At 35.5% G+C, this 14,377-nt stretch overlaps 1 protein-coding gene across 1 annotated transcript in view; it reads left to right on the forward strand.

Moving 5' to 3' along the window:
• ZBTB20 (zinc finger and BTB domain containing 20) overlaps window positions 1-14,377 on the forward strand; it is an 811,826-nt gene that overhangs the window by 455,145 nt on the left and 342,304 nt on the right. Inside the window, exon 6 of the mRNA XM_036243711.1 lies at window positions 1,460-1,509. The gene's annotated coding sequence lies outside the window, so the exon portion shown is untranslated. The remainder of the gene's footprint in view (window positions 1-1,459; window positions 1,510-14,377) is intronic.

The following is a 14,377-nucleotide window of genomic DNA, read 5'->3' on the forward strand; positions in this document are numbered from 1 at the left end:
TAGTAGCTGCTTCACAGATATTTTACCATATTTTGGTGAGCTGGTGAGGGAAACTGCTGTGTCTGTTCCCTCATGGTGCTAATGCAGGTAAGCAGTGAGCCATGTGAGTAATCAAGGGGTAAGATGAAAGAGAATATAGATCTTTTCAAGCTTCAGAAATGGACAGATCGTTTTATAAGAAAACTCTTATTATACTTTCTGTGTCTTTATAAAAATAGCAAATTGCAGAAGGCAGTTTTATATTTCTCCTAGAGGTCCTCAGCACTGCATAGACTATTGGATCATTTAAAAAACATAATTTTTGGCAAGCTGCTTGGGTGATCCTCACTAAGTTTCACATGCAAATATATTAAGTACTTAAGATTCTGGGTCTCAAAATATACTCCCCTTGCATTCTGCCACAAGATCCTTTGAATCTTAGCTTTTCTCATTTTCTCTGGTCACTTATATTTTAGACTTATTTTATATATATAGGTCCTAGGATGATGACTATAAACAAATTTCATATGGAGTTCTTTTATATACTGTTTCATTTCTTTTAGCTACACTAATTCCTGATCTTTCTAAATCAAATTTGGCTTCAATTAGTTATGCTGGTTGTTATCAAGGCTTCGTTCTGGTGGTGGTACTGGAGATGGGAGGTTATCTCCAGTAAAAACTACCTATGGCTTCTAATATAAAGCAGTGAGAACACAAGCATGTGGAATTATTGATAGACTGCTGCTTGTTAGGCAGGCAATATTTAAAATGCAGATTATATAATATTTGGGGATTTTGTTGCTCCACAGTAGAAGCTTTTTAAATGTTAATTTGGGGTTTGTTTTGTTGCTCAGTGACTTAGCATGAAAGGTTTTGGTTTCAAAAGGTTTCAGTTCACTCATTTCATTTGTCTTACAGGAGTAGGAATAGAATACTATACATTTACTTATACTCCTGAAGGAGGATAAGACCAGTAACTCACGATTCATGAAACCAGGGGTAAATAATCCATAGCTTGTTCTCCAACCACTGCCACAATATTTATACTCAGAACACAAGTAACAAACAACCAAAAACAAGGAAAAACCAGTTTGGTTTTATTTACAAAACGTTTAACCAAAAGTGCAGTAAAGTTCAAATGGAGCTGCAAATCCCGGTGGTTCACAATGGTTTGATTTATTTTTTTAAACAGACCATGGATAATTAACCATAAAACATAACTTTCTCAACACAAGTCACAGTGAATTGCAGAAATAGGCAGCAAGTCAGTCACAACCGGTTAGAGCCCTTGCAATCAGACACTCAGGCAGTTCTAGAAGCCGTTTCTTGTGCGCAGTTGTATTTTCATTCTCAAAGGGAAGCGTCCTTTACTTTGTCACCAAGTTCGTGTCCCAGAAGGTCAATGGGTTCTTTTCTGTGATCACCATGTTGCCGTGCATTTATGAAATACCTGGCATTTATGGTACTCTTTTCGTTTCAGGATGTGTCGCCCTCACTAACTGAATATTCCTCACGTGACATTGCTGCCTGGTGAGTAACTTCCACTATGTCTAAATGACAGGCCAGAATACTGTGAAAAGAAGGCCAGTATGTTTCTCCCATCCTCGAAGAGAATCAGACTTAAAGGCGTGGCGAGTTCAACACCTCTGGTACAAAATTTGAGCAGAACATATTTTGACATCAGTAAAGTGTATATATTTCATGTCCTGTTTATTCATCTGAAATACCAGCATTTAGAATGGTGAGAAATTGTGATCCCAAGAACCTATTATCACAGATTTGACAACAATTTTAGAACGATTTTGCCACAAAGAAGTGAACAAGAGAGGGTGCTAGGGTGACGTTGGTGCTGCCGTTTCCCATGGGGACATTAGATGCTTTGGCACTAAGCAAACAAACACAAAACCCTCTGACATGTTTTGTGCTGCTTTGAAATACCTATTATTATTCTGTGATGTGCCACAGGTGTGAAATGTGGATCAATCTTAAAATAACATACGACTTCTCTTACGCACACTGACACACAGCAGGGGAGCATGTCCTTTAGGAACATGGGACCCCCTCCCTCTGCCTTTACCAGTTAAGTAAAAGGACCAAGACCAGGACTATAAGTGAACCTAAGTTTGAAACTTTGACGTCTTTGTGTCTTTAGTGAGAGTTGTGAAAAGGTTGGTATTGTGGCCTTCTAGAATTCTTGAGATTTCAGTGGCTGGAAGGAGGGTGCAGGGCAGGACTGATGACCATGTAGTCAGAGCCTGAAGGAGCTGAGCTTGCTAGAGACTGGCCTGCACTGAAGTGCACTGGTAAATACACGGGGGAGGGAGGAGCCGGGAAGGGTGACTTGCCTGGCATCTGACAAGATTCTGCCTGGCTCCAGCGGGCCTATTTAGTCATGAACATCAAACTCATCCAAACCTTTAAAAGTTACACTCTTGACTTCACTGTATATGAATGTGCATAAAATGAGGAAAATAACTTCTTGGAGTAATAAAGATAGCTTTCTAACAAGGACTTTCCGTATCCATAGTCGTCACTGTACTTTTGTCTCTAATTCTATTGCACATCTGTCTGCCTTTCTGAACATACCCATCTCTCCAGTGAAGTCCACAGCCTTTAGGATTGTAGCTTGCCCTCCCTCTTTCTCCCCCTCCTTATTCCCCTCCCATGCTTTACTTGTTATACTGCCCAAAGAGAAACTCCTATCAGAACGAGCGTCAGCAGCTCAGGGAACAGGCTTATTTGGTAACTAATTTGTGGCTGCCATTGCATTCTCTGAAAAATGATCTCATCACAAAATGGCCTGAATTTCACACTCTTTCTGGCTTGCAAAGAAGCCAGTCCCTCCCCTGCTTCTTTCCAGCACAGAAAGGCCTTTATGTTTCTATGATCAGATAAAATCTGTATTGACGTTTCTTTTCCTGTGGGTGTATTTCCCTTCTAGGTATGAAGATTTAAACTATCAGGGCACTGCTGTGTGTCTGCAGTTTCTCTGTTTTAGTAGATGAAAAGGTCCTTGGGAAAGGAGAGCACATCTTACCCACTAATGAATAAATATTTATTTTCATTTTAAAATGATACATACTCATTAAAAATAATTTGGAAAAACACATAGGAGTAAAATGAAGAAAAATTAAAGTAATTATTTCTATAATTTAAATTCAATCATTAATAACCATTTGATATATTTATTTCCTTACTCTCATTTTCCCCTGAGGACATATTTTTTAAAACAGGCTGTAATCATACTTTCTATATAATTTTGTGTCCTGCTTTAAAAATTTAACCTAAGAATTCTACATGTAATTACACAGTTTTTATAAATATTTAAAATAAATATATATTGTTCTTGAAGAGGAATAACTTACTTAACTTAAATGTCCAATAAGAGCATTGTTTTGTTTCTTGTCTTTTTTTTTTTTTTACTTATTACATTTCCACAATATCTTGCATATAAAGAGTAAATGAATCAACCAATAAATAATGAGAAAACAAATGAAAGTTCAAATCAGTATGTATTTTTAAATTTTTTATTATGAAAAATTTAAATACATTAATCTGTCTACATTGAACTCCAGTGTACCCATCACCTAGCTTGCACAGTGATTAACTCAGGACCTGTTATTTTCCAGTGCTACCACCATGTTATTTTGAAGCAAACCCCAGACATTGTAATGTTTAGTCCATCAGTATTTCAGGGCCATCACGACTTTTTAATATGTTAATGTTAAAAACATTCAGATAAATAGTTATAATCATTATATATAGGAGTATTTTTCTTCTGTGTATATTCTTCAGCATATCTGTAAGCCAAAGGGAAATTTGGTTTACTAGAGAGACATTTCACAGATTTGGCTAGGTTTCCTAGGGGACCTAGTATGTTGAGGGGACGGGACACTATCTTTGCTTGACTCAAATTTAGGATGATAATTTGCAAGCCAACCGATACCAGATAAATATGATGAACCTACATAAACCAAATGTAACACTAGACTCAGAAGTGTATAATTTTTAAAGATTTATCAGCAAAAATGGAAGATTTCTTCCTAAGTGAGAATTTATGAAGTCTGAAAAGGTAGGAATTATATATTAATAGTTGGGGTAATTTTTTTTCAATGCTATGTTTAGGAAGTGGAGTGCAGGGAAATGGTATTTTGCAGGACAAATGGACCTCCTTCCGTGCCAGTATGTATTGCTCTAGTTTTCTCTAAGAATGTTTCAGGGACCCTCTATGAGCCAGCTCTCCATGGCCAGATTGGATCATTTCCACCCAGAGCTCCACAGATGAAGATGCTCTATGCGAGTTAGGCTCTCCATAGAGAACCTGTAGTTAGGGTGTTGTCCTGCCTCTGTCTTCGAATTGCATGTCAGTGACTATTCAGTAGCGTTGTATTGTCCAACAGGTGTATTCCACTGATCAGAAATTCAGAATGTGAGTAACATCAGTATAAACTGAATTTATGTGTTACTCAGGTCTATTTAATCTTAGGAACACATTTTCCATTGGCCTCGAAAGTGAGTAGCTAGAATATTGATGTGTCTAACCCTTGAGGAAGAAAAAAAATAGGAGCTTCTCTACCACACTAAATCTCTAGAAAAATATGAGGGTTACAGTACAGACACATACGAAATATTTTCAGCCAAATTTGGTAGAGGCAAGCACATGGGGAAAAAGAGAAAGCAAAGAAATAACATAAGCAATAAACTACCCCAAGCAAACAGAAAGCATCTGTAACATTTGCCAGACTGGATGCTACAAACAGTACAAACTCTTTTTTTCTTTCTGTTTCATTTTTTTGTCCCCTCAGTCTTTTGATAAATTGTGTTTCTCCCTTACCCTGACCTGGCATTATCATCATTAAAATGTCCTCAAAAGGTCAGAAATGAATCTAATGACTTGACATTGAGGCAGGCATTCCAAGAAAAGATAGGTAGGAGCTAGTCACTATAGTATTTTAAAGCTATAAAGATATTTTACCATAACCTATAAACCCATATTTTAAAACAGGTAACCTTTCCATCATTATTTTAAGATTGGTATTGACAGCACAACACTGAAATAAAGGTACAAGTTTTCACTTCTTCCTGCATTCTTTTCTTACATGTGGTTTTGAGTCATGTAGCTTATGTCGTATAAACCTAGAATATAAACTGCCTTTTAAAAATAATAGTAAGTTTACCCATGGTTCTTTCTAGCTAATGTATTCTGTATTATACCCAAGTGAACTATCAGTGTCTCATCATGATAATAGGTTTATTATTATTATTAATTATAGCATTGCTTCTTGGTGTATCTGTGTGGCATTTTCTTATGTTTGTAGTCTTTGGGTCTGGTGTTTGTTCAGTTGTTACATTTTTGACCTGTTGTATTCTCAAACTATAAAACAACATTTCTTGGAATAAAGGATAGTATTCCATATCTTCGATGCCTTTCTCTCCAGCCAAGTTGAGAATCATGGTTGGTTGATTCTCCTTAGATAGGGCAGGGAATGCTTCGCAAATACCACCATCGGGCCAAGATTTTCATTTTAGATTTAAAGACATTAATAATTTTAAAAGAAAAAAATGGTTTGTTTATATCATCAGATCCATGTTTCATAAAGTTGGCATATTTTCTGGATACACATTACTGGACATGTAGCACACCATTATACACAAGTATCTTAAAGATGGAAATTCTAGATTCTCTTACTGAGATAACTTTGGTAATTCTCTTTCACCTGAATTCATGAGAGAAGAGTGAAAACCCCACTCAAGGCAAGAAAATTCCAGGAGATGATTTTGCAGCAGCTTAGTACTTTATTACATTGGAAATGCTTAGGAAAAGTCTTCATCCCACCGGATCCCCCCCACCCCACCTCCGCTTCACTAGAGATCGCACAAAACTTGATATAAAGAACATACTTTGAGTATGGTCTTCTCTTATGGAGACTACTCCATTAGCAAAGCATGCTAAGCTCCACAGAGAACTGGTTCTGTTTGTTCTTTCCTGCTCTGTGGAATATTGTTAATGTGCTGTTGATGTATACTTTTGGTCAAACATAATTTGCTTTCTGGGTTTTTGATGGCCACTCTGTGAATCAACCATGTATTTATGGTGTGGGGATCTGTAACCTCTGAATACTAAGATTAAAGATTTTATAATTCATTATTTAAAGACATGTTAGCCCTTAACTCTTTCTTGCTCTTTGTGCTCAAACAAGTTGATTGGTTAATCATATCTTTGTTTATTTGTATTGTTGTTGCTATACACATTACACATAAAACAAGAAAGAGGAAAGACTGTAAGAGGTAATTACAATGGCAATGTTGTTCTTTCTCTAATTGTTCTCATTTTCTAATGTTTGATTACATCGAGACCTGTACTCTAAGAGGTGTGTTTTTGTTTTACTAGAAATATGGTAGAGGAGAAAGATAGATCTAGTTCTATAAAGTGATGTCAAGAACAAGTTGGCATAACTACAAGTATCAATATTTCATTGAAACCCTATTCCTCCACTCCTGGTTGACTGATTTCCGGCCATCCTTTGATATTAAGGATCCAGAACAAGGGGAAAAAACAGAGACTGCTACTTGCAGTCTTTTATGAGGACATGGTGGGTTTAATGGGTTCTTAGAAGCCTGAGTTAATTCTGGGATGGCTTATCCAGCCCAGGTTAGAATCAGAACTCACACACAGTTTTCTGCAGATCAAATAAAAAATCCAGAGGCTCAGTGAATTTTAGGATTTTCTCCAGGTCATTCTTTCAACAAACTTTTGTCCCAGTGCTTACTATGTGACAAGTGAATGCGAACCCATTTCTTTTTATTGCTTTCTAACTCATTTTAGTCATTTTTTTTTTTTAAATTTATTTGAGCAAGGACAAATCTCCTTATAGATTGCTAAGGGCCCTATGCATATTTACATGTAGCCAAAGTCCCATCCCTTCCAGGAATTCTGGTTGTCAACCAGTGATCTTGCCTTTGTCTTTTCTCATAGTTCTGCCTGTGGCGCCTGTCACTAGCAGTCAAATAAGGACAATTTTACCATTCTCTCCTGCTGCTCTAATTTCTTTTTTAGTGCCGGTACATGAATTTGTTATTCTTTATAATTCCCTTTGAAGTTAGAAATCCAAGGGGAATCTAAAACCGACCAGATGTTTCAGCTGCTGGAACAGGAAAAGAGTAAGGATTAAGTTTAACAAAAACTTGGTCTTTAGGAAAGAAAAAAATCATTTCAGATGGAAATCATCCTTAAATTTACTCATTTGCCACATATCTATTAGTTAATTTACATTTATTAGTCTGTTGTAGAAAATATCACCTATCGATGGGAAAAATTTATAAACTAGACTCATGTAGTGGTTTGCTCCACATGAAGGGTTGTTACCCTTTTGGAGTTTTAGTTCTATTGCTCTACATATTTTTCTCATGTGCTTTACAGTGAGGGTTTCTTGTTATTGTTGTTGAATGATCACTATCATGTAACTTCAGGCAGGGCGGCCCATTCTGCTGATTCTCCCAAGAGGAGTAAGGTCAGTGCCGCCGGCAGCTAGAGAGACAAGGAAGGGGATTTGCCAAAAATGCTTAGCCTTTATGGAGTACTTCTACCTCTTCTGAAATATGTAAATAAAAACAAGAATAAGAGTGATGAAGACCTTCAGGGTAAAAAAAGAAAAGTCTTGCCCTGGCCAGTTTGGCTCAGCGGTTAGAGCGTTGGCCTATGGTCCGGAGAGACCCGGGTTTGGTTCCTGCTAAGGGTGTGTACCTCCGTTGCAGTTTGTCCCCGGCCCTGGTTTGTCGGGGAGGGGGGGGAGGCAAGCGCTCTCTCTCTCTCTCTCTCTCTCTCTCTCTCTCTCTCTCTCTGTCTTCCTCTCTCTCCCTCTCACTGTATCTGAACAAAAAATGGAAAAATGTCCTCGGGTAAGGATAAAAAAAAAAGTCTTGTGGCCTTTCAAGGAATCCAGTGATGTCGCAGAAAGTGTGAATAAACAGGGTGTAATATAGAGAAAGTTAGATATAGTAAAATGCAAAAGACAAAAGGGTGGCAGTGAGATGACATTTGTCAGGTCTCTCAGGCCGGGTGCCTAAGGCTTTAGGTCCTTGTACAAGAAGAAAGAATGATTAAAAATAAAATTGGAAAGAGGTGGGTCCAAGATGGGGTGCAGAAAAACTCTGGACTGACCTCCTTCCATAGACACACCAAATATACACCAATATATAGAGTAATTCCTCCTAAAAGACAATTGAGGGCTGATAGGACAGCTTCTGTACAATTAATGAGAGAGGGGCCATATGAAGAAGGGTGGGAGAAGCCGAACAGTATAATCTTCAGTATACAGTGATACCACTGAGGCTCCCCTGCCCTGACTCTCCTGCCCTGAGGCACAGCGATAAACAGCAATTTAAAGGGCACATAGCAGATGATGACTAAATTTATCATAATCATTACTGTGTAAGGTATATAAATGTCTCGTTACCATGTTGTACACCTTAAACATACTATTGTATGTCAACTATAATTTAAAAGATAAAAATAAATAAAGGGCACTTAGACTATACGTGAAAAAGATTCATTTACTAACCCCAAAGCATCTGCCAAATAGGCGAGGAACTACAGGAATTCTCTGGATCTAGGGAAATTCTCTAGGATCAGAGGTGCCAAGGAACACCATTGTTTACATTCACTTTTCACCTACATAGTGGGGTGGGAACTTAGTCCAAGCATTCTATCCAGCCTATAAAGCTGTCATATTGCACCCTGGGCCACTTTGGCTAGCACCCACCCTATCTCCATCCATCCAGCTGCCAAGGTGCACTCTTAGATGCATGCCCTGGGACACATCAGCTTGTGCCTGTCCAGATTCCCTCAGCTGGCCTGCCAAGGGATCCCCAGAGATGCGAACCCTGGGACACCACACCTAGGGCCCACCTCAGACCTGGCTAGTTGGGCTGCCACGGCAACTCACTGCTTCACATGTAGTCTACACAGAGTTTGCTCCTACACAAAGTCACTCTTTTAAGATTGGGAAAGATAGCCTTTTTTTTTTATCTAATTAAAACAAACACAAAAAGGCAAACAAAATTAAGAGATAAAGAAATATGTTCCAAATAAAAGAACAATACCTTCCTCCCAACAAAACCCTTCAGTGAAATGGAGATAAGTAAAAGAAAAAATTTAAAGTCATGGTCAAAAGGATGATCACTGAACTTGGGAAAAGAATAGAAGACCACAGTGGTAACTTTAACAAAGTTTTAGAAAATATAAAAATGAACCAATCAGAGCTGAAGAATACAATAACTGAAATGAAAAAAATGTACTGGAGGGAATCAAACATCAGATTAATTACTATAGAAGAATGGATTAGTTACCTGGAAAAGAGAATAGTCAAAATCACCTAATCAGAACAGCAAAAAATAAAAGAGAAATGATAAAGCAAGGATAGTTTAAGGGCACTTTCAGACAACATCAAGAATACTAACATTTGAATGATAGGGATTCCAGAAGAAGAAGAAGAAGAGAGAGAAAGGGACAGAAAACATATTTGAAAAATAATCCTGAAAACTTTCCTAATGTGGGGAAGGAAACATTCAGGAAGCACAGAGTCCCACACAAGATGAACCCAAAGAGATCCAAACCAAGACATTTTATAATTGAAGTTGAAAAAGTTAAAGATAAAAAGAGTATCTTGAAGGCAGATAGAGGAAAACAACTGGTTACATTCAAGAGAAACCCCATAAATCCATCAGTTGATTTCTCAACAGAAACTTTATAGTCCAGAAGGGAGTGGCAGGATATATTTAAAATATGGAAAAGAAATAATTTATAATTAATAATAATTTACCTGGCAAGACTATCATTCAAAATTGAAGAAGGGAATAAAAGAGTTTTCTAGATGAGCAAAAACTAAAGCACTTTATCACCAGTAAACAGGCTTTACAAAAAGTGTTAAAGGGTCTTTAAGTAGAAAAGAAAAATCATAACCATAAATTAGAAAATATATGAAAGAAAAAAATCTCACTGATAAAGGCAAATATATAGTAAAGGCAGTGGCTCAGCCACTTTTATAAAGCTAGTCTGAAGCTTTATCTATCAAAGACAAAATTAGAAAAATCAACTGTAACTGCAATAAGAGTTAGGGGTACACAAAACAAAAAAAATCTAATATATAGTTTGATATATATAAACATCAAATCAAAAAATCTAAATAAAAACCTACACATCAAATAAAAAACCTACAAAAGATATATGAAACAGCAAAGAGAAAGGAGCTGAAACATAACACTAAAGAAAGGCAGCAAAGCGCAAGGAAAGAGACCAGGAGAAGAAGAAAGGAATAGAGAAAAACAATGAACAGAATGGCAATAAATACATACCTATCAGTAATTACTTTAAATGTTAGGAGACTAAATGCTCTAATCAAAAGACATCAGGTGGCTGAATCAATATAAAAACAAGACCCATATATATGAAACCTATAAGAAACCCACTCAGATTGAAAGACACACAAAAACTGAAAGTGAAGAGATGGAAAAGTATATTCTATGCAAATTGAAATGAAAAATAAGTTGGGGCAGCAATACTTATATCAGACAAAGTAAACTTTAAAACAAAGAGTGTGAAAAAAAGACAAAAGACAGAATTTGTATAATGATAAATGGGTCAGTCCAAGAAAAATATTCATAAATATTTATGCACCCAACATAGGAGCATGTAAATGTGTAAAGCAAATATTAATAGACATAAAGGGAGAAATTGACAGTATTATAATAATAGTAGGGGACTTTAATACTCACTGACATCAATAGACATTCCAGAAAGAAAATCAATATGAAACATTGGCCCTAAATATCATATTAGATCAAATGTCCTCAGTAAAAGATACAGAACATTTCATCCCCAAACAGAATACACATTTTTTTTGAGTGCTGGTGGAATAATCTCTAGGATAGATCACATGTTAAGCCACAAAATATATTTCAATAAATTCAAGAAGATTGAAATTATATCAAGCATCTTTTATAACCAAATGTTATGAAACTAGAAATCAATTACAGAAGAAAACTGGAAAAAAACACAAACACATGGACAGTAAACCACATGCTACTAAACAACCAGTGGGTCATCATGAAAATCAGAGAGGAAATCAAACAATATCTTGAGAGAAATGAAAATGGGAACACAACTACCGAAATTTATGGGAGTAAACAGAAGCAATCCTAAGAGGGGGGTGCATAGTGATAGAGGACAACCTGAAGAAACAAGAAAAATCTCAAATAAACAATCTAACTTTACACCTGAAGGAATTAGAAAATGAAGAACAAACAAAACCCAAAGTTAAGAAGAGGGACATAATAAAAATCAGATTGGAAATAAATGAAATAGAAACTAAAAAATGATAGAAAACATCAGTGAAACTAGTAGCTGCTTCTTTGAATAGAGCAAACCAAATTGATAACCCTTTAGTGAGACTTATAAAAAAAAAAAAAAAGAAAGAGGGCCCAAATAAATAAAATCAGACATGAAAGAGGAGAGGTTACAATTGACACTACTGAAATACAAAAAATCATAAAAGAATATTATCAACAATTATACACCAACATATTGGACAACCTAGAAGAAATGGATAAATTTTTAGAAACATACAACCTTTTAAGACTGAATCAGGAAGAAACAGAAAGTTTAAACAGACCGATTATTAGGAACAAAATTGAATCAACAATCAAAAAACTCCCAGGAAACTTTTTTTTTTTCCTGGTACGTGCCCCTAGCGGGAACCAAACCCAGGACTCTCTGGTCCACAGGCCGACGCTCCAACCACTGTGCCAAATCAGCCAGGGCAAAACTCCCAAGAAACTTAAAAGAACAGGACCAGCCAGTTCCACAGGTAAATTCTACCAAACATTTAAAGAAGAATTGATACATATCTGTTTCAAACTATTTTAAAAAATGGAAGATAAAAAGAAACTCATTGTACAAGGCCAGCATTACCCTGATACCAAAATCAGACAAGACACTACTAAAAGAAAAAAGTTACAGGCATTATCTTTGACAAACATAAAGACATACATTCTCAACAAAATATTACCAAACAAAATTCAACAATACATTAAAAGAAATCATGCACCATGATAAATTGGGATTTATTCCAGGGATGTAAGAATGGTTTCATATCCACAAATCAATCATTGTGATATACCACATTAACACATTCAAGGATAAAAATCATATAATATCTCAATAGATAAAGAGCATTTGACAAAATGCAACATTCATTTATGAATAAAAATAAAACTCTCAACCAACAGTTATGTGTAGAGGTAACATACCTCAATATAATTAAATCAGTTTCATTTTACTCAATGGTGAAAAGTAAAAGTTTTTCCTCTAAGACAAGGATGCCCACTCTTAACCACTCTTAACATAGTTTGTAAATCTTAGCCACAGCAATCAGAAAAGAAAAAGAAACAAAAGGCATCTAGATTGGAAAGGAAGAAGTAAAACTGTCACTATTTGCAGGTGACACGATATTATATATAGAAAATCCTCAAGACTCCACCAAAAAGAAAACCCCCAAAAAACCGAACTAATAAATGAATTTAGTAAAGCTGCAGGATACAAAATTAATATACAGAAATATGTTGTGTTTCTATATACTAATAACCAACTATCACAAAGAGAAATTAAGAAAATAACCTTATTTACAAGTGCATCAAAAATAATAAAATACCTAAGAATAAATTTAATCAAGGAGGTGAAAGACCTGTACTCTGAAAACAGTAAGACATTGATGAAAGAGATTGAAGGTAACACAAATAAATGGAAGGATATATCATGCTAGTAGATTGCAAGGATTAATATTGTTAAAATTTACATAATACCCAAAGCAATTTACAGGTTCAGTGCAACCCCTAATCAAAATACCAATAGCATGTTTCCAAGAACTAGAACAAATAATCCTAAAATTTATATGGAACCACAAAAGACCCCGAATAGCCAGAATAATCTTGAGAAAGAACAAAACTGGAGGTGTATTACATTCCCTGATTTCAGCCTATATACAAAACTATAATAATCAAAATAGTATGGTATTAGGACAAAAATAGAGACATAGAAAAATGGACAAAATAGAGAAAAATAAACTCATGCTTACATGGTCTATTAATGTACAACAAACAATATATCATGGGTAAATGACAGTCTCTTCAATAAATGGTGTTGGGAAAACTGGACAGATACTTGCAAAAAATGAAACAAGATTACTTTGTTACACTATATACAAAAATAAACTCAAAATAGATTAAAGACTTAAATGTAAGACCTGAAACCATAAAAAATCTTAGAAGAAACATTAGTAGTAAACTCTTTGACATCAATCTTAGCAAAATTGTTTTGTTTGATATGTCTCCCTGGGCTAGGGCAACAAAACTAAAAATAAAAATATGGGACTAAATCAAGCTAAAAAGTGTTTTTCCACAGTGAAAGAAACCATCAACAAATGAAAAGGCAACATACCCAATGAGAGCAGATATTTACAAATAATATATCAGATAAGCGGTTAACATCCACAGTATATAAAGAACTTACACTTTTCAAGATTAAAAAAAAACCCCTCAAATTTATTAAAATATGGCAGAGAACCTGAATAGATATTTTTTGCAAAGAAGACATACAGATGGGCAATAGATGTATGAAAAGATCTTCATATCACTAATAATCAGGTAAATACAAATCAAAACCACAATTAGATATAATCTCAAATCTGTCAAAATAGCCATTATCAAAAAGTCAACAAATAACAAGAGTTGGTGAATATGTGGAGATAAGCAAACATTCGTAAACAGTTGGTAGGATTGTAAATTGGCACAGCCACTGTGGTAAAAAAAACAGTGTGGAGGTTTCTCAATAAGTGTAAGAAAGAACTACCATAAAACCCAGCAATTCTACTTCTGGATATTTATCCCAAGAAAATGAAAACAATAATTCAAAAAGATATGTGCACACATATGTTCTTTGTAGCATTATTACAGTAGTCAAGATATGGAAGCAACCTCGGTATCCATTGACAGACGAATGGATAAAGAAGACAGTACATGTAAAGGAATAATACCCAGTCATAGAAAAGAAAGAAATCTTGGAATTTGCAACAATGGGAATGGATCTGCAGGGTATTATGCTAAATGAAGTAAGTCAGACAGAGAAAGACAAATATCATATGATTTCACTTATATGTGGAATCTAAACAAACAAAACAAACGAACAAACAAAACAAAACTAAAACAGACTCATAGATACAGAAAACAAAATGATGGTTGCCATAGAAGAGGTGGGTGAGGAGAAGGGTGAAAAAGGTGATGGGGGAATAAGAGGTACAAATTTCCAGTTATACAATAAACCATGGGATGTAATATACAGTACAGG

This window comes from Molossus molossus, unplaced genomic scaffold, assembly GCF_014108415.1.
Source record: "Molossus molossus isolate mMolMol1 unplaced genomic scaffold, mMolMol1.p scaffold_m16_p_5, whole genome shotgun sequence".
NCBI classification, from domain to species: domain Eukaryota; kingdom Metazoa; phylum Chordata; class Mammalia; order Chiroptera; family Molossidae; genus Molossus; species Molossus molossus.